Source organism: Castor canadensis, chromosome 3, assembly GCF_047511655.1.
Source record: "Castor canadensis chromosome 3, mCasCan1.hap1v2, whole genome shotgun sequence".
Taxonomy (NCBI): Eukaryota; Metazoa; Chordata; class Mammalia; order Rodentia; family Castoridae; genus Castor; species Castor canadensis.
The window spans coordinates 70,789,722-70,813,090 of record NC_133388.1 but is presented as its reverse complement, the minus strand read 5'-3'; the positions used below and the strand labels follow the sequence as shown (position 1 = coordinate 70,813,090).

Genomic DNA, 23,369 nt, shown 5'->3' with positions numbered 1-23,369 from the left:
GAAACTAAATGGAGGACTATTTGTTGGGGGAGGGACCAAGAGGAGGGAGATAAGGGAGGGTAATTTGGGAGTGAACAGGAGCAAAGTACATTGTATGCATGTGTGCAAATGTCATAAGGAAATCCATTATTTTGTATAATAAAAAAATAAGGCGATAGAAATATTATTAAGCTTACTATGTGATGTGTAACTAGAAAGCTCAAATATAGATCTAAGTCTATAGATAATATTCTGCATGGCAGAGAATCTAAATGTTTTTCTGCGGTTTTGTATATGTGTGTATGTTTGTAGGAACAACAAATATGCTACAGCCACTAAGCAATTATAATTGAACTATACAATTTCAGACCATATTGTCCAAGAGTTCTATGATATACAGCATCTGTGTTCAGATCACTCTTACGGTATGTAGCCGTGCTTGTAGACCAGTATTTAATTGAATAAACTATGGTGAAAATAGCTCACTCCTCCTCCTATGGTTGGTCAGTTCTGTCTTTAGAAAAATTTCCCCAGCACTGATGTCTACTGACACAATGAAATTCACATGTCTCCAAATAGGTAAGGGCCTAAATTCAGCCATGTTACAAAACAGATGAGGAAAACATTGCAGCTCTTCCAATACTATTCTCCCCTTCTTCCTTCACAAAAGACAAACAGAAAAAAAGTTTAGTGAGTCACATGACTACCCAGTAATGACTGCTTCCCCCCAACTCCTCCCTGCCCAACAGGATGGAAGCAGAGTGACATGGGGAATTTCAGAGCCTGTGCACTTAAAGTGAAGGAGCTTGCCTTACACTTGCCTCTTTTTCCCCTTCCTGTGGACTGGACTGTGGGAGGATGCAAGCAGCATCCTTGAATTACCTTGAATATTGAAGATGGAGGAGCAAGAAGACAGAAGTCTGAGACTCGACAATTGTGTGACTACATGTGCATGTCTGCTTAGGCCCAGAGCCTCATGGGACAGGAATGAACTTCTATTTTGTTTAAGCTGGTTTACTTGGCCTTCTGTTTTACCAGCCAAATTACTTACTGCCTACTACTATTGGTTCTAATCTCTAGCTCTGTCATTTACTAACAAGTGACTTAACTTCTCTCAGCCTCAGATTCTTCCTCTGTAAAATTTAGCATACTCCATAGGGTTGCAAAAGAAATGTTAAATGCACTTAGCAGAACGTACTCGATAGTTGTAGCTGTTGTTGCAAAAGTAATAAAAAAGTGAGTTGTGTCCAAGATAAATCAAGCCAACTAGAAGCGGTTGAAAAAAAAAAAAACTTTTTAGCCAGGTTCAGTGGCTCATGCCTGTAATTCCAGCTACTCAGGAGACAGGGGTCAGGAAGATCATGGTTCAAAACCAGTCAATGCAAAAAGAAATTAACAAGACCCCATCTCAACCAATAAGCCAAGCCTGGTGGAACACACTGGTGGTCCCAACTGCATAGGAGGCCATAGGTAGGAAGATCAGGTCTGAGGCCAGCCCTACCTAAAGAATAACTAAAAAGCAAAAGAAGACTTGGAGGTGCGGCTCAGGTGGTAGAACACCTTGCCTAGCAAGCATGAGGCCATGAATTCAAACCCCAGTGCTGCCCCACCCCCTAAAAACATATATATAACTTTAATATAGCAGTTGAGGATTAATTTGTTAATCTGAGCAAATAACAAATTAATGGAGCAATTAACAGATATAGCATAAATTTTATAGTTGGGGCCCAGAAAGACACAGAAAGTAGCAGTAGCTCAGAGTATTACAAGTAACTGGCAATACTTGAGTTAATTTTATATCCTTCATCTCCTTCACCACTGTGAGGACCAATCATTTTAGGTGCAAACAATTAAGAGAGAGAGAGAGATTGTCCAGGCATCTCCCAGTGTCTCTTTCTAACCCCAACCCTTCCAGGCTCCTGAAGCACCTGAAGGCCAGCACCTCGGGGAAGAGCTGACCCCCTGCGGGGATGTTGTTCCTTCACTACTCTAAGTGTCCTGACAGCATTTTGCAAGGCCCTGCCAACTGAGAAGACACAAAAGTTTCCCTTCTATGTGAGGGGATGTGTAGGTACACCCACCCTCCTAACATCCTCTCTTTCCTCTTCCATCTTCTCAAACTCTCCCCTTTTCCCTTTCCTTCACACAGCTAAGATCTAAGAGAGAGAGAGCTTGAGAATGCTGCTGGGATCTTGTTTCTACTTTTCTTCAGGCTGTAAAAAGCATTAAGAGTCACAGAACACCCAACACTTGAGGACTGATGAATGACTGAAGAGACAGAAGGAAGGAAGAGAGCTGAATTGATATTATTTAAGGAAAAAAAAAAAACTCCTTAAAATTAGCCAGATCATCTACTAGAATCAGGAACATGTTCTCTTCTGGGGAGAAAGTATGAGAAAGGACAACTGAGTTGCTAAAAGATGACACTGGGTTTCAAAGGGAAATTTTTTAAAATAAAAATGAAAGCATTCTCATTGCAAAAATACTCAAATTTCACAAAGGGAATAAATAAAATTCCCTCCTTTTGATCCACTGCTCAACTTCCTAGAAGTAACTCTGCCTCATATTTTCTTAAATATCTTGCTAGAAAGTACCCTGCGTATATGAGAAGATGTTATGGATAATATGCTTATACCTATATCTATACTGTGCCTGTATTTTCTTCTTCTACTATTTCTAAAGCTATCAATAAAATGATTATTTTTAAAATGCTGATTCGTTAGGCAAAACACCCTACTAACAACCAGAAGTAAAAGCCTCACACCACAATCACAGGTCTCATGAGAGTGAAAAGTCCAGGTACTCTATAAAACAGAAATAATCAAATGCCTCCAAATATTTAATTTCCTATTCCAGAAATGTGAAACAGGTGTAATTAAAATAACACTTTTTAATTAAGTGACCTCTCTTGACCAACCATCTGTGAATAATTCAGACTTCCCCCTTATTATTACTGTAAAATTAAAACGAGTTCATATAAACAGCATGATCCTCTTTAACTATCTTTAAGCACCAGCAATATATATTTTCCCCCAGTTAAAATCCTTAATGATACAAAAAATCTGTCAAGCATAACACCCCCAATTCATTTGCCTGAAACCATCAATATTTTATCATGCACTTGCAGTTGGCTTTAATTTAACAGTCCAGGTTACTAATCAAACAAAACACCCAAGTCATTAAAAGTTAGCGTGCCATTTAGAAAGTACATTTCACGTTTATTAAAATATCTTTCATGCAGCCATTAGAAACGTAAAGTTTTAATTACAATCAGATATTTAGTTCTACTCCAGTTATGCATTTGGCACTCTCTTGCAACTGCCCTGATTAATCTTCCAGACCAAGTTCATCCATTACCTCCTGAAATTATTTTCCTCTCAACTTCTTCAGAATTCATCTGTCTACCCCACCCGCCACAAATAAGTAAAACGTATTTTTGAAGGTGCACAAAATAACTATCCAAATGATAACCTCTTTAAAGGCTTTCATTTCAAATGTAATTTACCCTTCATAAAATACCTAAGAGGCATCATTCAGAAAGACAAATTGAAATTGAAAATTAGTTCTTTGTATCTTATTGTCAATTTTCATTATTTATTTTTCTTTCTAATGATGAAGAAAGCTCAATGAGCATTTTCTTACAGTTTTCTAACTAGGGAACTCAACTACGTGTGACTTTTGTTTAGCTTCCCAATTTTTCTTACCTCTGCTTCTGCCCTGGCTGCCCCGGACATTCATGCAGGGTATTACCTCCATGAAAAATCAGATTTTGTGTTAAACGTGCCTCTTCTGAGTTCCAGCACTTAGACCTTCCATCAGACAAATTTACCGAACACCAAAATACATTGTAAAGTCTTGACTCTTTTATATTTTCTTTTAAAAATTGCTAGAACACTGTAGATATTTTTTAAAGCTTACATCTCTCCATCCGTAGCTTCTTATAAATGGCTCAAGAAAACGAATTGGCACGTTCAACATTCTGCCGGAAAAATCTCTCTAATTTGTTTGGTTTGTTTTCTATTTCCACATTACTACAGGTAATAGCGTTGTCGAGTTTTCTCCATTACATAACAAGGATCATATTTTTTCTGGCCTCCAAATCCAATTTCCCCTTGACGCTTTACCCACAGTTGCGTCTATGCCCTTTCCAGCTTTCACTAACAGATACCTCAAGGCCTTCCAACTGTGATCTACGCCTAGTCACAAAGCCAATGCCACATGGTTCAGGGCTTTATTAGATGAGCACCCCACGCCCAGGTACCAAATTCTGTTCCAGTTATTCCACTCACCAGTCAGCTGAAAACAGCACTCATCATATTTGATGACTCTGTGGGTGAAGAGTTCGATGAAGATTCAGTCAGGCAAGTCCTTTGCTCTGTGCGGCATTGACTGCTATCAGCAAGGACACTGAGGGCATTCAGCTCATAGACAGGCTGGTTGGGGAGAGCAAGATGGTTTCACTCATGTGCCTGTCCACTTGGTGTGAGTTAGCTGGCCAAGTAGGCTCAGCTAGGATTGTCTCATGCTGAAACTCCAGCATGGTGATCTCAAGACATCTGGGATTTTTTTTTAACATGGTGACCCCTTAGAGAAAACTTTCCAAGAAAAGGAAATAGAAGCTGCCAGTCTTTTATAGCCTGGGCTCAGAAAATGGCACATTCTGCCACACTCTATTTGTCACACAATCACACAGCTCAGATTTAAGAAGCAGACACATCGATTTTGCTTGTCTATGGGAGAAGTGTTAAAAAAAAAAAAAAAACTTTCCAGCCATCTTTAATCTACCACACCTGAGATAAGTGTTCTTACTCTTCTTTTACAAATAAGTAAACCAAAGATTAGTGGAAAAATCTTAGTAAAAAAGCAATTTAGTCAAATTAGTGAAAAGGCAATTTGCCCGCAGTCAGTTAGGGTAGAGCTAGAATTCTAACTCAATTTTCCATCTACATGAAAAAGTAAGTAAATTAGCTGACTACTCTCCAAAAGTAGTGATTAAAGTAGCATCACTCTGTAGAGAAGCAAGGCCTGTGCTCATATGGTCCTGTGTTTTACCAGCTCCTCCTTTCCTTCCATTCCTACACTCAGGTGGACTTCTGCAACTTGCTTCATGAAGGTTTATAAAGGAACAAATTGTCACATGCTACCAAGGGCTTCTAAAGGCAATACCCTATTCCATTTCTGAAAATGCCTCTGACAAATTCACCTTGACAACATGATCTCTCAGAGGTGGAGGAAATAACAAGGGATACTGTTCTTTGGTCAACATGGGAGAACTGCTTGGTGAAGATAAAGTGACAGGAATCTTGGGGAACAAAGGGACTTTGTCATTCTGAAGTGGTGAACATCAGAGAAGGGAAAGCTGGCACAGAAGGAGGCAAACCCTCTCTGTGACAAGAAGAAAACACAGCAGGTCTATGGTTCTACATGGAAATGCTGTGTAGTAGAACGAGTAGGGCTTTCAAAAATTCTGTATCAGCTGGGCACAGTGGCTCATGCCTGTAATCCTAGCTACTTTGGAAGGTGAAGAATGGGAGGATCACAGTTCAAGGCCAGCCCAGGCAAAAAGTTCTTGAGACCTCCATCTCAACCAATGGCAGGTTTGGTGATATGCACTTATCATCCCAGCAAAGAGGAAAGCATAAATAGGAGGATTGCAGTCCAGCCTGGTCCGGACATAAAGCGAGATCCTATCTCAAAAACAGCCAACACAAAAAGGGCTGGAGGTGTGGCTCAAGTGATAGCGCACCTTCCTAGCAATCACAAGGCCCTGAGTTCAATCCCCGGTACTGCCAAAAAACAAGAAATTGAACTAATTCCTGGAAATCATTCATGAGAAGAATAAAACAAGCAAGACTGAGGTGGCTAGCCAGAAAGTCTCTTTGGAGCAAGAACAAGGAAGATATCTCCAGCGAGTTAAGATAATGACAGTGTTATCAGATCCTGGAGGAGGCAGAACTGCTCAACTTCTGTTCTGCTTTGCTTTTCCTTAAAGAGAAGGGTATAGTGAGTAGAAAGAGTCACATGACTATTGAAGAAACTGGAGTGAAAGCAGGAGAGATGGGGGGAGCCAACCCCTTGCTATGACACATGGATTCATCTCTTCTCAAGAATCCAACATAATTTGACACGTGAGATATTGGAACTTTGTAAATATAAGGTCCGCCCTTAGGGTGCAAAAAAATATGTGGAGATATATATATATATGGATATAAATGTATATATATATATCCATGCATATGTATGTATATACATGCCGATCTGTTCCCAGAGCACATGGTACAGTGTCCGCACATAGGTACTGGCTGGAAGTCACGTCACAAGTCCAACTGGGGCAGCAGGACGGTGAATGGAGAGTGGCCATTAGCTGGTGCAGTTTCTTCAGTGGTAATGAAAATGTTCTGGAAAGGCTGGTGGAGTGGCTCAAGTGGTAGCGTGCCTGCCTAGCAAGCGTGAGGCCCTGAGTTCAAACCCCAGTGCCACAAAAAAAAAAAAAGAAAATGTTCTGGAATAGTGGTGTTGGTTTCACAACCTTGTGAAGGTACTAAAAAACATCAAACTATATACTTTAAAACAGATAGATTTTTATGGTATGGAAATTAAATCTTAACTTCTTAAAGAATATGCTAGCACATTTTCTCTATCTCGTAAGTAGCAATTTTCTTTTCCATATGTACCTGTCTAAAAAAAACAGAAAACAGTGACCAGGGCACACATCTGCCACCTGAGAACAAAACCAAATTCCATTCTGACAGTTCTTATTCTTTGTGACTGATGACAAAAAAGAAAGAAAGAAAGAAAGAAAAGTTTAGCTTTATGGAAAAAATAAAGGGAAATAATCAAACCTACCTAGCACATTTAAAAAATAAAGTCAAATACTGGCTTATGCCTTTTTTTAAAGTATGAGAAAATGGATGGATTTATAATCCTATCACCATTACACTAAATTACCCACTACAAGACAACTGGATGAAATAGTAAGTTGGCCAAAGCAGTGAGTCCAGTTCCCCAATAACTCTTTAGGGACAAATGCATGTGTAACTGGTGAAAGAAAAATGACAAGGAGCAAGAGTGGAAAAGACTTAGAGATGTTAGTGGCCACAAACTTTATAAAAAGCAGTAGAGTGGCCAGGCACTGGTGCCTCATGCCTGCAATCCTAGCTACTCAGGAGGCAGAGATCAGGAGGATCAAGGTTCAAAGCCAGCCTAGGCAAATAGTTCATGAGACCCTATCTCAAAAATATCCAACACACACACACACACACAAAGGCTGGTGAATTGGCTCAAGCAGTAGAGTGCCTGCCTAGCAAATATGAGTTCAAAACCCCAGTACTGAAAAAGAAAAAAGCGGAGTAAAGGGCTACTGAGCCACTAGCAGATCAGAGCTATGACAGCTAGAGTCCAGTGTGGGAGCAGGAGTAGGGAGGTTGCACTCTACGTGGTGAGGATCAGAATTATATCTACAGTACCATATGCTATTGTAGATGCCACAGTCCAAGAAGAGCACACTCGAGCTGAAACCTAATAGAATCTTGAAAGTCTGACACCATGATATAATTGGAATCAACAAAAACAAATAAATACTGTTTAGTCTGGAAAAGTAAGGGCAAAAGAGAACTATGAAAATTGCCCTTTATACTTGGAAGGCAGAGATAGGAAGACTGAGTTTCAAAGCCAGCCCAGGAAAAAAGTTAGGGAGACCCTATCTCAAAAAACAAACTGGATGTGATGGCACAAGGCCTGTAATCTCAGCTACTTGGGAGACAGAGGTAGGAAAATTGTTGTCTGTGGCCAGCCCAGGCAAAAGCATGAGACCCTATCTGGAAAAACACACTAAAGCAAAAAAGGTTGGGGCCTGGCTCAAATGGTAGAGTGCTTAAGCACTAGACTCTGAGTTCAAAACCCTAGTATCTCCAGCCCAAAAAAGAAAGGAAATTGTCTTTTATTAAAAATAAAAATATGGGGTCTGAGTATGGTGGACTGTATCTGTAATTCCAGCTATATAGGAGAAAGAGATGGGAGGATTACCATTTGGTGCTAGCCTGGGCAAAAAGTTAACAAGACCCTCTCTCAAAAATAAACCAGAAATGGTAGTGAGTGCCTGTAATCCCAGCTAAGTGGGAGGCAGAGATAGGAGCATCATAGTCCAATGCTGGCCCCCCAGCAAAAAGCCTGAGTCCATATCTGAAAAATAAAAACTAAAGCAAAAAATTTTGCCGAGGGTATAGCCCAAGTGCAAAGTCCTAAGTCCAAACACCAGTACTCACCCAAAAAAAAAGGTATCATGGACTGGGAGTGTAGCTCAGTGAAAGAGTGCTTGGGCAAGAGTATGCACAGACCCTGGGTTTAATCCCCAGCACTGCAAAAATAATTAATTAATTAAAATTTTAAATTACCAAAAGGATTCCTCAGGCATGGTGGCTTAAGCCTGTATACTAGCTACTTGGGAAGCAGAGTTCCAAGCAAAAATTTCATCAGACCCATCTCAACCAATAGCTGGGGCGAGGTGGCGTCCGCCTGTCATCCCAGCTACACAGGGAAGCAAAAATAACCAAAGTACAAAAAGGGCACAGTACAGAAAGGGCTGGTGATATAGCTCAAGTGGTAGAGTGCCCAAGTGGGAGGCCCTGAGTTCAACCCTCAGTACTGACAAAAAATTATCAGAAGAATTCAATTTATTTTTGACTCCAAAGAGAAGAGAGTATTTTTCACAAGTCTTATTAGCAAGACTTTCAAAAGGAAAAACTTAACATTGCCAACATTTAAGGACTGAATCAAATAACCTCAGATAAAACAGGTACATGAACCACAAGTCATAATTAATTGGTGTTATAGATATAGGGAACAAGCAAGGCAACATTCATTTTAAAGGGGAAAAGGAACCTCGAAGTCAGGGATGAAGAAAAAGGGAAAAGACAATTAAAAGAGACGTACGTTAGGTAAATTCTCAAAGCAGATCCCGGGAATCTGTGTTCTTAAAATATCTCCAAGCAAGTCTTAGGCAACCAGCCTGGCTACAGTGCCCCTGGCAGACTGCAACAGGTATAATTTCTTTTTCACATGACAGTACCCAGAGACATCTTGGTAAACCTCCTGAGTGCTAAGTACCCAGTTCCCTCCCAGCAGATCTACCTCCCCGTGATGCCCAGGGTCAATTATCTCTCCCAGTCTATCTCCTTCTTCACCTGCTAATCTAGTGGCATAAGAATGTAAAATGACAAGGTATAAACAGTTTTAGGCTTAGAAAGTCTCCAACTGAAAATCCTGATATATCCCCTCTGGAAACGAGGACTTCTAGAATCCCGGAACCTAAAATTGCAGTTCAACAGTTCACAGGGATGGATGGTGAGAGGTGTGACTCCTTCCACTCTTTGGAATCCATGCTTATCATGATGTACACAAACCACACACTGGCCATTACTCAAAAGAAATTTTACACATTGAAGGACAGTGTTCCTTCCTTCCAGGTTATCATCTTCAATGTGACTTGAACCACAGCTTCCAGAAGCTGTTTCAAGGTGTTTCAGACAATCAGGTATGATGGAGGACTCCATGATCATATGTCCATTCTTGTTCCCCGTTAAGATAAAGTAGGCCACATATGGGATCCCATGTTGGTGAATCAGACACTCTGTGAGACCTTGGATGTTGGTACTGACTGAGCAACTGAAGGCAGGAAAGGCAAATCGTGCCTAGAATACATTTGGATCCATTCTGGTTCAGACAAATTATTGCCTTTTCTAAGGTAGAGGGGATCGGATACAGCCAACTTGTGGTCAGCATTTGCTTAGTCTCCTCAAAGTATTTATCATATTGAGGCCCCAGTCTGTCCCAGCTGTTGACAAATCCAATACTCTAAAGTGGCAGTAGCTTAGTGAGTCTTGGTGAAAAGGGACTCAATGTGTGTATCACCTCTACCTCTACTGTTATGGCTATTCCATTTTATAGGCCCCTTATGCAAACATCCAGTGACCTAGGACAAAACCGGGTTGACCGCTTCAACAAATGTTGCCGGGAAAACTGGATACCTGCATGCAGAAAACTAAAACTAGATCCATGTCTTTCACCTTGTATAAGCATCAACTCAAAGTGGATCAAGGATCTTACTTAATGTAATCCCTGGAACTTTGAATCTAGTAAAGGAAAGAGCAGGGGATACCCTGGAACAAAAAAGCATAGGCAATAACTTCCCAAATAGAACAAAATGGCTAAGTACTGAGAGAAAGGATTGAGAGATAGGACTACATGAAACTAAAAGGTTTCTGCACAACAAAAGAAATGGTCTCCAAATTGAAGAGCCTGCCCACAGAATGGGAGAAAATCTTTGCCAGCTATACATCTCACAAGGGATTGATAACCAGGGAACTCACAAGACTGAACTGCCAAAAAAAAAAAATCAATGACCCAATGAAGAACTAGGCAAATGAACTGAAGAGAAATGCTCAACATCCCTGGTCATAAAGGAATTACAAATCAAAAGCATGTTAAGATTCCACCTCGCTCCTGTTAGAATGGCTACCATCAAGAACACAAACAACAACAAATGTTGGCAAGGATATGGGGAAAAAGAAACCCTCACACACTGCTGGTGGGAATGTAAATTAGGACAACCACTATGGAAAACAGTATGGAGGCTTCTTAAAAAACTAAAAGTAGACCTGCCACATGATCCAGCAATACCACTGCTAGGGATATACCCAAAGGAATGTTAAGTCAAGACACAATAAAGACACTTACACACCATGTTTATTGCAGCACTATTCACAATAGCCACGCTATGTAAACAATCCAAATACCCTATAACTGATTAATGGATTATGAAAATGTGATACACACACACACACACACACACACACACACAGAGTGGAGTTTTATTCAGTCATAAGGAATAATGAAACCATGGGAGAAAAATAGAGGTGATGAACCAATTCGAGTTATAATACATGTATACATGGAAATGTCACAAGGAAACTCCCTACATAGCTATCTTAAACAAACAAAAATGTCTTTTTTTCTTTTACAAAATTAGAGAACAGGAGAGTAGAATAGGTCCTGTCTAGAGGGTTGGTAACACTGGGATGGGAGAGAATGTGGGAAAAGAAGGTGAATACAGTACAAATACTGTGTACACATGTATGTAAATGGGAAAATGAGACCTGTTGAAACTATTCCAGGAGTGGGAGGAGGGGGAATAAAGAAGAATCATGGAGGGGGTGAACCCAACTATAATATAAGAACTGCTATAAATATCACAATGCACCCCCATTACAACAATAACTTAAAAATTAAATTAAAAATAAATTTAAATTAAATTTAAAATATAGAGTATTATTTTTTATAAAAGGCTGCTGGCTGACATCTAGTGGAAGAGTCCTCCTGACACCAGATTGCTCATGTTTCCTTTGCAGTTGGCGTCAATGTACAATAAAGGATGCTGGCTCTTTTGCTCACTCCCGTAAGTCCATCCACAGGTCTTCTCTCAAGATCAGGGGGATAACTTTGGTGAGTATACTTGGTCATCTATTTTTTTGTGAAAAGAAAAGTTGTCCAAAATAAAGACAAACTTTCATTCCTGGACTTGGAGAATAATTTGACTATCAGTCAGAGGCTAGAAAAGTGAGGGTGTACTGTTTGTTGCCCCTTCCAGACAAAAGCCAACTGATTCTGGTGGTCTATTCAAATTCGTGTAAAGAGAAATGTACTAGCTACGTTAACAGGTGCATATCAAGTGCCAGGGCCTGTGTCAACCCACTTCAATAAAGATTTTATATCTCAAACAAAAGCTTCAGTAATAGTCACCATCTGCCTAAGATGACAACATTCCTTCCTGGTCATTCTCTAACATCTAGTCAAACCCTATCCAGGTAAAATTGGTGGGCTACCTGGGAATGTGACAGGTATCACCAACCCTGTAGCTTTCAAGTATTTGTTAAAGGCAGTAATATTTACAGATCACCCATACGTGCAGTATTGTTTCTGGTTTACTATCTTGGTAGAGAAGAGACATTCCAAAAGCTTTTTCCTGGGTCTGCCTCTCATAATAGCCCATATGCCAGGGTCTTAGAGCCAGTGTTGGGATTCTAACAGTAACAAGGATGGTTGTTCCCATGTTGAATTCAGGAACTGGGAAAATAACTATAGGCAGAGACCATGGGTTAAGTGGACCATTGTGAGTGAAACTGATTCATTCCATTTTTCGGTTGACCACCATTAAACCTCCACCTGACTGCTGGGTCCCAGTAACATTCTGTTTCCCCAGGAATTAGCATCAATCCAGGGCCAGTTGTCTAGTAATACCTGAAAGATCCAGGTATTGCCTTTTCCTCAGTGCACAGTGGCTCTACTAAGTGGTCACAGATCCCACCGGGAAAAGCTTGGGAGAGATTTTTAGTAGAGTCAGTCCTTCCCTGACCAAGAGTTTCACATGTGCAGATTCAACAAACTGAAGATCAGGGGATATACCCAAAAGACTGTGACACAGGTTACTCCAGAGGCACCTGCACACCCATGTTTATTGCGGCACTATTCACAATAGCCAAGTTATGGAAACAGCCAAGATGCCCCACCACTGACCAATGGATTAAGAAAATGTGGTATCTATACGCAATGGAATTTTATGCAGCCATGAAGAAGAATGAAATGTTATCATTCGCTGGTAAATGGATGGAATTGGAGAACATCATTCTGAGTGAGGTTAGCCTGGCCCAAAAGACCAAAAATCGTATGTTCTCTCTCATATGTGGACATTAGATCAAGGGCAAACACAACAATGGGATTAGACTATGAGCACATGATAAAAGCAAGAGCACACAAGGGAGGGGTGAGGATAGCTAAAACACCTAAAAAATTAGCTAGCATTTGTTGCCCTTAATGCAGAGAAACTAAAGCAGATACTTTAAAAGCAACTGAGGCCAATAGGAAAAGGGGACCAAGAACTAGAGAAAAGGTGAGATCAAAAAGAATTAACCTAGAAGGTAACACCCACGCACAGGAAATCAATGTGAGTCAATGCCCTGTATAGATATCCTTATCTCAACCAGGAACACTTGTTCCTTCCTATTACTGCCTATACTCTCTCTTCAACAAAATTAGAGATAAGGGCAAAATAGTTTATGCTGGGTATTGAGGGGGTGGGGGACAGAGGGAGGGGCGGAGTGGGTGGTAAGGGAGGGGTGGGGGCAGGGGGGAGAAATGACCCAAGCCTTGTATGCACATATGAATAATAAAACAATTTAAAAAAAACTGAAGGTCAAAAATATTCAGGAAGTCAGATGATAGTGGCTCACACCTGTAATCCTCACTATTTGGCAGGCTAAGATCAGGAGGATGGCGGTTCAAGGCCAACTTAGGCAAAAAGTCCACAAGACTCCATCTCAACCAATCTGTCACCTCAGCAACAGGAAGCTTAAAATAGGAGGATCATATCTAGGTCAGCCTGGGTAAAAGGCAAGACCCTACCTGAAAAAATAACCGAGCAAAAAGAGCTGGATGTGTGGCTCAAATGGTAGAACACCTACCTTTCAAGCAGGAAGCCCTGAGTTCAAACCCCAGGACTGCTGACATATTCAGAGGAAAAAAACTGCATTTGCTCTGAATATGTACAGATTTTTTTCTTATCATTATTTACCCAATAACCCAGTATAACAACTATTTAGAGAGCATTTACAGAGGATTAGGTATTATAAGTAATGTAGGGATGAGATAAAGTACATGGAAAGATGTACCTAGGTTATATGCACATGCTACAAAAGAAGTATATGTTAGGAATGTGAGCATCTGTGGATTTTGTTACCCATGTAGGTCCTGAAGTCAATCCCCCATGGATGCTGAGGGTCAACAGAACACACGTGGCAACATTGGAAAGTCCTTTCAAAGGAAACCAGCTGGTCTTCAAGCAAGGGACTGAGTCTGTGAACTAGCACTGGCCTGGAAACTGGGTGAGTGGCCATGCCTCTTCCATTGTAGAAACTTAAGTTGTTGCCCACCAGACCTTGAATTTGGGGGATGTTTTTCTTGTTGTTGTTATTTTTGTGCTAGATAGATGAAGCAATCTTCTAGTGGAATATCCATGTCCTTTTCATTCCTAGTGACATCATAATCAATGGAAACCACACTACTCTGATTACCAGCATATTCTCCTACCCTGACCAGGGAAATTTGCTGAGGTACTTGTGAGCTGGAGCTGGCCCCTGGGAAGGAGGCTGCTGGAGCCCCCACAGAAGCTTGTAGGAGTGACCACCAATGGGCCCTGGCCCATCAGCAAAAAACCATGTCATCAGAGGAAGAAGAAAAAGGAAAATCACACCAACACCAGGAAGAGAAGCTCCTTTCTTCTCTGCACATTGCAGTATTCCTCCAGTCTCTCTATTGATAAAGCCTATTGTAGCACCAGATGGCAAAGGAGAAATGATTCTATAGTCTAGCTCCAAAATCAAAAGCAGAGAACAAAAAGGAGAGTTGGAGATATTTAGAGTTGAAAGACAATAAGGCAATAACTGGCACATTTGCTCAGTTCTCTGAGACATCTGACCTCTCATTTGACACTATGCCAATGAAGTTCTGGCCTTCCCACTCCTTCAATGTGGGTCATCATTTTTTCCAATATTCCAGGAGCCATCTGGAACCATATTGAAATTGTCTCCAGGAGCTCTTGCCAGAGGATTAAATCCTGAATCTCAGGAGAGTATGTTCATATTAACAAATTCTCTCCCTATTGAATCCGATAGTCTGCACTCCCAGTCCACCACTCTCAAGGTCTATTGTCAAGCTAATATGCCTGTTTATATGAACTGGATCCTAAAGTTCAGCTCCTTTCTCCCTCAGCAGACTCAGCACTTCCCCTGTTGGGTCAGGATAATATTTAACCCAAATTCTTAGTCTAATGGCCAAAAAAGAAATGAAAGCAGACCATGAAGACAGCACGGAAAGCATCCACTTTAGTTATGGCCTCTGCAGAGTCTTTGGACAGAGATGGTCTCATTCCTCCAGAAAGAGGAATTGGTCTGTTTCCGTAGGCTCAGAGGGTCCAGGAGAGTCTGGTACCCAACTGTCTTCATCTCAAGCCTCAGTTGGATACTGGAAATTCAGTCCCCTAAACTCAACGCTAATTCACAAATAATGAGAGCAGGGATTTTGGAGAAAAGGAAGTAAATGTTTATTAATTTTGCCAGGCAAAATTAGTTCTATATGACCTGGCGTCCCAAAAACTACATTCTTACTCTGGAAGTGAGGAAGAGGACAAATATTTAAACGAGAGACAAGGAGTATGTGCTGAAGCATGACTTTGGGCAGATGGTGGCCTGGGTTTGCTTATTCCCCTATGTGCTGACTTTAGGGTGCTGGTGTAAGGAAGTTGTATCCCTTACAGTTTTGGCTGTCCCACTGTCCTGGATGTTCCTTCATTCCTGTGGTCAGCAGGAATGTTGACCTTGCCTAGAGATGTAACTGAAAGCTGATTGGTAATGAGTTAGTTATTGGGCTTAAGCTACAGATGGCAGCAAATTCAGGCGTCTATTCCCATTACAGGGGTATTACACCTTCCCTACCAGGACCCTTGACCTTGGCTGCTAATGTAGTCTTCCCTGAAGCTCTGCTACTTTTACACTCAGACCCTGAGCTTTGTCCTAAGCATGTTCTGCCTTCCTTGCTGCACTGGTGGCCTTCAGATTCCCACATTATGCTTTATTTTAGTAGTTAGCTCGTCATTTTTTCTTTCTCAATGTATGCTCAGCACCAAAAATTAACCAACTAATTCCACTGTCCTTTGAATTACTACTTCCCTCAAACATCTCAATGCTAGAGATAGTACACGAAGCAGAACATCCCGTCCATCTCTAGCCCCATCCCAAATCACCATACATAAAAAGCTCCGCATTTGCAAGACTACACTGTGCTTACAACACTCACTCACTACAGTGATAGTCCTGTTGCCATCTGGCTGGTGAGTTACCCAACTTTAGAATTCCATCCTTACAATCTTCTGGATAGGACCAGCTGTCTTAGGGAAGGTTTATGTGTGCATGATATATTAAGGAAAACTCCCTCCCCGCACGAAAAGCTAGGAAGAGAGTAGGGGAAGCGAGGTAGTAAGAGGAAAACCACTGTGTTAGCCTACATTAAAAATTATACCAAAACTTGGTCAGTAACAACAGCACTCATTATCTCACTGTTTCTGTGGGTCGAGTCCAGGTACGACTTAGCTAAGTTCTCTGGTTCATGGTCTATCATAAGGATGCAACCAAGATGTTGATCCAGGCCCTGCAGTCTCACCTGAGAACTCAACTCGGGAAGCATCTACCTTAACACTCACTCAATGGTTACTGGCAGCATTTAGTTCCATCCGAGATGTTGTTCAAAGGCTGCCCCCAGTTCCTGGCCTGGCGGTCTGCCTCACCAACATATCCTAGCTGAGAAAGTAGTAGAGTCTGCTAACAATTCAGAGGTCACAATCTTTTGCAACCCAAGGGAAGTGGCATCCTGTCACCCTTGCCATATTCTGTTGGTCAGAGACAAATCATTTTGTGTCCTTGAGTGTGGACACTCAAGGAGAGGGGATTACACAGGGTGTGAAAACCAAGAGGTGGGGATGGTTTGGGGGCCATCTTAGAAGCTGCCTACTTCAAGATCCATCTCAGGCGAAGTCCCAGAGAGGATGGCATCAGTATGCTGCAGGGGAACTCTAGAGAAACTCCAGAGGCCTCACACACCATCCAGATGAGGAGCATAGAGCTTCATATTTACATATCCGTCAGTCATTGGTTAAGGGTCACAACGGAAGGGCACAAATTTCTAGGCACTTCCAACTGTTTATGTGCAAGATAGTTTTCAGTAGGCTTACACAAGTCCTCCCCAAAAGAGCTATTGGTCCTAGCTGCTGGAAATGAAAGCACATTGAATCTGGTTTAAAAAGATCCAAGGGACTCTGGGCAAAGCATCAGCCCTATCCAATACAGTGAGTGACAAAATGAGAAGGGCAATTTCCATTAGATTGTCATGAGCAGGTAATTATTAAACACCTATTACTTTTGTGTGGCTATTCTAGTCAAAGTTTCTTGATTTCAAGTAATGAGACCTCCCTTATTTATTCTTTTAAAGGAATGATGGAAAACTGTTCACAGGATCTGAGATGGGTGCTGTGGCTCAGGAGACCTAACCCTGAGATCTGGGAACAGGAGAAAGACAGGAAATGTAGGAAGCCACTCTTGCTGTCCCTGTTGCTCTGGTCAAAAGCCTTTCTTTTGAAATGCTTGCTTTGCTTTTCTTTCAGAACAGATTTTTGGGAATGGGGACATGACCCAAATGGTAGAACACCTGTCTAGCAAGCACAATTCCCTGAGTTCAAACCCCTGTGCTGCAAAACAGAACAAAACAAAAAAAGAAAACCAGATTTTCACTACTCACCTGATTACATGCACGTGACATTAACCCTGCTCTTGAATTCATGGTGTGGACCTTTGATGAGCTTTCCGATCAGCTCACTATATTTTGCTCAATTTCTCCAGATTCTTATAGCTACAAAGGAGGAAATATCTTAAAATATTAACTATAGTTGTCTATAAATTCTAGAATGATAAATAGCTTTGTTTTCTTTATACCATTCTAGAGGGTTATTTTTTTTCCAAATTTCTATAATCACGCATTACACTTCTAATCAGCGGGGGGGGGGGGGGGGGGATGGGCGGGGGGGGATGGGCGGGGGGGGAGGGGGGCAAATGGGATTTTCTCTACCAGTCCTCCATCATCAAAATCCTCTCTGTCTCTTCACCTCACTCCTGCCTGGAAGATGGTCTTCGGAGAGGTGCAGTATTGTTGGCATTACAGAGCTAAGTTAAGCAATGGGGGCAGTCATCATGAGTAATGGAATCTTTTGTTGCCTTATATTATTTGTTCTGGGGAATCCGAACAACCTGAAAAAGTCGTAGGCCCTTCCTCCACATGTCCCAGAATGAAGCCGGAACCCAGGACTGATGGTTCTATAGGACGGGGCTTGGTAGGGAGGGCAGAGGGGTGCAGGAGGAGAACCAATCTAAGGTGGACTCATAGAGCAGACTGTTGGGTGATTCTGGGAAGAAAGTAAAGTTTGGCCCCTTTCCGTGGACTCAATGTGTAATCATGAATATGTAATGGTATGAGCTAGTCTTCTCACCATAATTATCTACCACAAGACTAAAAAATAAATCACAAACAAAGAAAGCCAAACCATAGTCTGAGGGATAGATGATAAGTAACAAATGAGGTCAAAAAGTAAGTGTCAAGGAACAGATTTCTGATTCTATCTTCACCTTTAATCATTTTCCTTCCTCTAGCCTAGCTCTTATATATTTCAGAAGGCAGAAAAAATACTAGTGACTCCTAGAGAGCTCTAATATTATGAGATAGATTGATTGATTGATTGATTGATTGATTGATTCAAAGCACTGCTAATCCTGTTAAATCAGTCCAAGCCTAACCTGTGACACTGAGCTCAAGATCATTGTCCCAGCCTATGCTGTGCCAAGCTTCAAATAAGCATCATAACAAGAGTATCCTCTTCTGTCTTCTAGCAGGATGGCAAATAATCTAACCTGGACATGCTGAGACCTTGTGTAATTTATTTTTAACATTAATTTAAAGTCTTTTTGATAAATTTCCCTCATTTATTACACTCCCTTGGTTCCAGAAATTCTTCCCTATGACTGGTGAGCATTTCCCATCTTATCATATAAACCCGTCTTCCTATTCCATCCTTCTCTGGAGAGGATAATAATGGCTGCTTACCTCTTCCCTAAACACCCTTTGCTGCCTATTCTTTAAACATCTAGTAATTCTCATTTGTTTAACCTTCCCTTTGAATCTACTCCATCTTTTTCTTGCTCTCCTAAACCCTAGAAATCAAATATATGAACTTTCTAGGTGATTTCTAAGCATTACACTCTCCCTATTATATGAAAGAAACACAAATATGTAAAGGTGTTTCATTGATATGTTGGAATAGATGGCTACCCTGATGCACGCAGTAAGAATTGTCTCTACCGCAGGACAGAGGTTTACATTTGTAGAAGTCATTGATAGCTAGGAAAATGGCACCACCTAGTGCCCTAGACTGTAACAACATCTGCAAGTGATGGGTAGGGCAAAAACTGTAAATCAATACCAGTGCAAAATGACAGCTCCAGAAACTTGCAGGGCCAAGGCAATTTAATAACAATAGGTCGGTTCACTGGGGGACCATAACCCTTAGTCTATTGACTGGACCGTGGAGCAGTTTAACAAATAAAGGAGCCATTTTCCAGAGAGAAATTGACACTGTTGTGAAAGTGCTAGATCCTACTGCAGGACTGGGCAAGGTAAGCACCTACTTCATGCCAGGCCCTGCTCTAAGCATTTTGTAACCACTTTTTCATCTACTAATCAGATCTGGATTATGGGGCAGATATTATTATCTCTGTTATTTCAGATGAGAAGTTGAGGCACAAACAGGCTGAAAACCTACCCTTAGATTACACAGAGCCTAGGCATGACTCTAAACCCACAGTCTTTCCCTTGCACTACCCCTGGAAAGGATGCACAGGGAACCTTATCACCCCTCTCTTGACTGTCACTCTCCACAGGCAGGACCAGAGGGACACTCCTCACACCACAACCCAGGGACTTCACCATCAGAGAGCCCACGCTGTGATGTACAACTCTGCTGAAAGATGTCAAAATGAAAATTTAGAAGTCCTGGGACACAACGGGACTGGGTAGCAAAAGAATTTCCTAAAGCTTATTTGAGTATTATTTTTTTGTCTCTTTTGATTTTTGTCTGCCTTTAAATCAGAAGTTCCTTGGTTCCAGTAGCTCTTCTCCTGATAGGTCATAGCACTGTTAAGTAAATATTGACCAACTGATGGAATTAAAAGCACACTGAAAATCCCTTACTCACACCAACATCTCTTTCACTGTGATAAAGCTCCTGGCATTGACAGATAATCCAGAGGGAAGCCTGCCTTCTCAGCAAAGGACAGAGGGACTGGATAAGAAGAACATGGCAAAACTGTCAGGGATTAAGACTGTCGTACACAAGCTGACTACTGTCACTTGGCTAACGAGCCACTCCCCGGGTTAACTAACTAGCATGTGCCTTAAGAAATGCATGGAAAAGAGAGAAGAGGTAAAACAGTGATTTTTCTAAAAGTAAAACCTTGTATGAGAAGTAGAGAATTTGGTGAGGCATTGCCTTTTCATACATGTAATTATTTTTAATTCAGTCAAATAGGTAAATGAATCAATGTAATCAGAAACAAAAATAAATAAAACAACGATATTATTAAAAAGGAAATGATGAGTTCCTACTGTAAAGAGGACTTAAAAGACATGAAAATGGAATTTTAAAGAATGACAAAATACAGTGAGTTTATTAAATCCTGTTGGTAATTTCTGCTACTGATTTGTCATCCAGGAAAAATTTGACAATTCTGTACTAACCTAGAAGGTATTAAAAAGAGCCATGGATTACACTGCAGATACAGCCAAGTCCAAGAACATACTGCACACAACCAGTCCTGAAAAAGGCCCAGAAATGGCATCAAGAAACCCCAGTCACAAAGATATGAATCTCTTACGGGGTAGGCCCTAAGTTCCTGAGGAACATGCATTTCACTGAGAATCACAAGAAGGCCCTGAAGAAGATGCAGGTGATCAATGCTAAAGCCATGAGTGCCCGTGCTGAGGCTGTCAAGGCCCTTGTAAAGCCCAAGGAGGTCAAGATCCCAAAGGGTGCCAACCGCAAGCTCCAATGACTTGCCTTCATTGCCCACCCCAAGCCTGGGAAGCTATTGGTACCTACATGGCCAGAGGTCATAGGCTTTGCCAGCCAAGGGCCAAGGCCCAGACTGCAGCTCCAGCTTCCACGCTAGCTCAAGCTCCTGCTGAAGCACAGGCTCCCAGAGGTGCCGAAGCCCCTGTGAGGGCCCCATAGTAAAGGCCTCTGTCTGCCATCATGAGGACAGATGGACTGAGGGGACCACCTGGCTGCCATCTGCAGGGGGCTGGTATCCTGTGCTTTTCCTATAAATAACCCTGAAGCAGGAAAAATAAATAAAGAGAATTTTGTATTTCTTCTAACATACTCACACACTCTCAATTTTTAGGCAATTATAGAATATTCTCAAAGAAAGAAAAGTCTTATCCTGCTACATATGCCAGTGTCAGCTAAAGAAATGAACGAGTCTTCTGTAAGGGGTTTAATTAAATTGAGTATTTTGTAGCTTCTCAATAAGTCACTAACATCTCTTAATAGAATCCAGACCACTTAGCTTCCATGTTTGTCCTAGAACCTGTAAATGTGGGGCAAAAACTCATTACAAGTCTGCAGACCTTATTCTGTATTATGGTATGGTAGTGATAGACAGGTTCTGGAATGGAGAGTCACACTTTTTTGTTGGTGGTGGTGGTACTGGGGCTTGAACTCAGGGCTTCACACTTGCTAGGCAGGCACCCTACCACTTGAGCCACTCCACCAGTAAAAGTGTTGGGCTTTTCTTATAGGAAGATGAACACAAGGACTCCCCCCAGCAAAACAGAAGGTCTGAGAGTCCAGGGAATCCACATTTGTATTTAGTCATCTACTGTCTCTTGAGGATGTCAGAGAAACCACAAATATCTAGTATCATCGCTATAAAATTCTCATTGATTACTTGTAGTATTTCTTCTTTTATATTATTCTTGTGGGCTTCATTGGGTTCTTTGGCATAGTTTATCTTCATTTTTTTGGAGTCTGGATCTGAGTATCTGTTTTCTTCATTCCCTCTGGTTCCTGTACTAATTTTTTGCTGTGGGGAAACTGGTTTCCCTGTTTTTTCTGTCTTCCCGTCATTGCCCTTGGTGTTCTTATTGTCCCTGTACTGTGTGCAATTAAGTATTTTCTACCTTGTAATAATAGCACTGGTGATATTTAGAATGGAAGGGTGAGAGGAGAGGGAAAGCAAAGAAGTTAAAGAAAGAGGAAAAAACAAGTGAACAAACAAAAAAACCAAAACAAACAAACAAACAAAAAGTTTCAAAGATATAAACAGGGAGAGATAGTGTACTAATCAACAGTAAGCTGAACAGGCATTAGAGAGACAGAGAGAGGATTGAGGAAGAAAAATAAAAATAAATAAAAATAAAAATAAAATAAAATAAAAATCTCCAAGTTCAAATGCAATAAAGTTTCAGTCTTAATAATTTTGGTGTTAGTCCCTCAGCCTGCAATCCTGGAGATGGTGTCTCAGAAGTAGTTCTGTCATTGTCTCATCGAAGGGGAAAAAAACCAAAACAAAAAAAACACCACAAAGTGTCCCAAGTTCAAATGCAATACAGTTACAGTAAGTTTTTCAGCATGCAGGTGTAATTCAGTTGTTGTCTCATCAACGGTAGGGAATAAAAAAAAAAAAAGAGTCTGGAGACAGTTCTGTGGATGTCTATCTGAGGCTGTGGCTTGCCTGCCCACAGCTGTCAGCCTGCTGTTGCTGGAGGCTTTATTTATGCAGAAATCAGGAGTGAGCTTAACACTCACCTAGCCCCTCAGGCTTTGTTTATTCAGAGTTCTCCTGGGCACGACCGCCACTGCTACAAGCTTTCCCCTTTCCAAGCACACTGGGGGAGGTGACACTGCACCCACTTTCTCAGGCCTGTGTGTTTATTTACAGTTCACGTGTGAAGTGGGTCTCCCCACCTCCTGTGGAGTTTTCCTCCCACTGCCACTTTTACAAGCTTTCCCACTCCTGATTGCTGGGCGTGTGCTGCCGCTCCTGCCGCTCCTGCCTTCTCCAGCCGGCTTGTTGTGAGTGATTTCCCCTCTCCCCCTCTTCGGTGCTCAGGGTGCCCCACCCTCTTTGCCACGTGTCTTTTTTGTTGTTATTGCTTATTATTCAGTTTTTCTTTTTTCCCTGGCTGGGGTCAGTCTGTCCAGGGGGCTGTGCTGATCTGGCCCAGGGTTGTCTGTGGGAGTACCACATGCCGCTTAGCTCACCTTGTGGTCCACATCTTCCCAAGCAGTCTGGGCGCTGGCGTCTGGCAGCGCGGGAACCCTCCTGATTTCTCCATTTAACATGAAGTGGAGATGCTATGTGCAGGTTGGGAGTGTGGAGGAGTCAAAGTTTTGCCTCTTTTCGGTGGTTTTTCCTGTAAGCTGTATCTCCAGCATCTCTTCAAGATTTTACTTTAGGAGGCACGCTTTCTGCTTCCTCTAGCCACCATCTTGGAATCTCTCACTCATTAAAGGATCTTCATTTGAAATCCTGGAGAAGTAGGCAGTATTCTTTTCCAAAACTAACTCAGTTCTCTCATGGAAACATTGTGCTGGACTTTCCTGCTTCTAACATTGATGATTTTCTTTCAAGAGACACAGTGCTTCTTCCATTCACATGAATGGTCCTGTTTCGCACATAGGT

General features: G+C 41.5%; 1 pseudogene; it reads left to right on the top strand.

The window, feature by feature from the left end:
* The first annotated feature begins 14,885 nt into the window (after positions 1-14,885).
* Positions 14,886-20,914, top strand: LOC109675321 (large ribosomal subunit protein eL29 pseudogene; annotated as a pseudogene).
* The last annotated feature ends 2,455 nt before the right edge of the window (positions 20,915-23,369 follow it).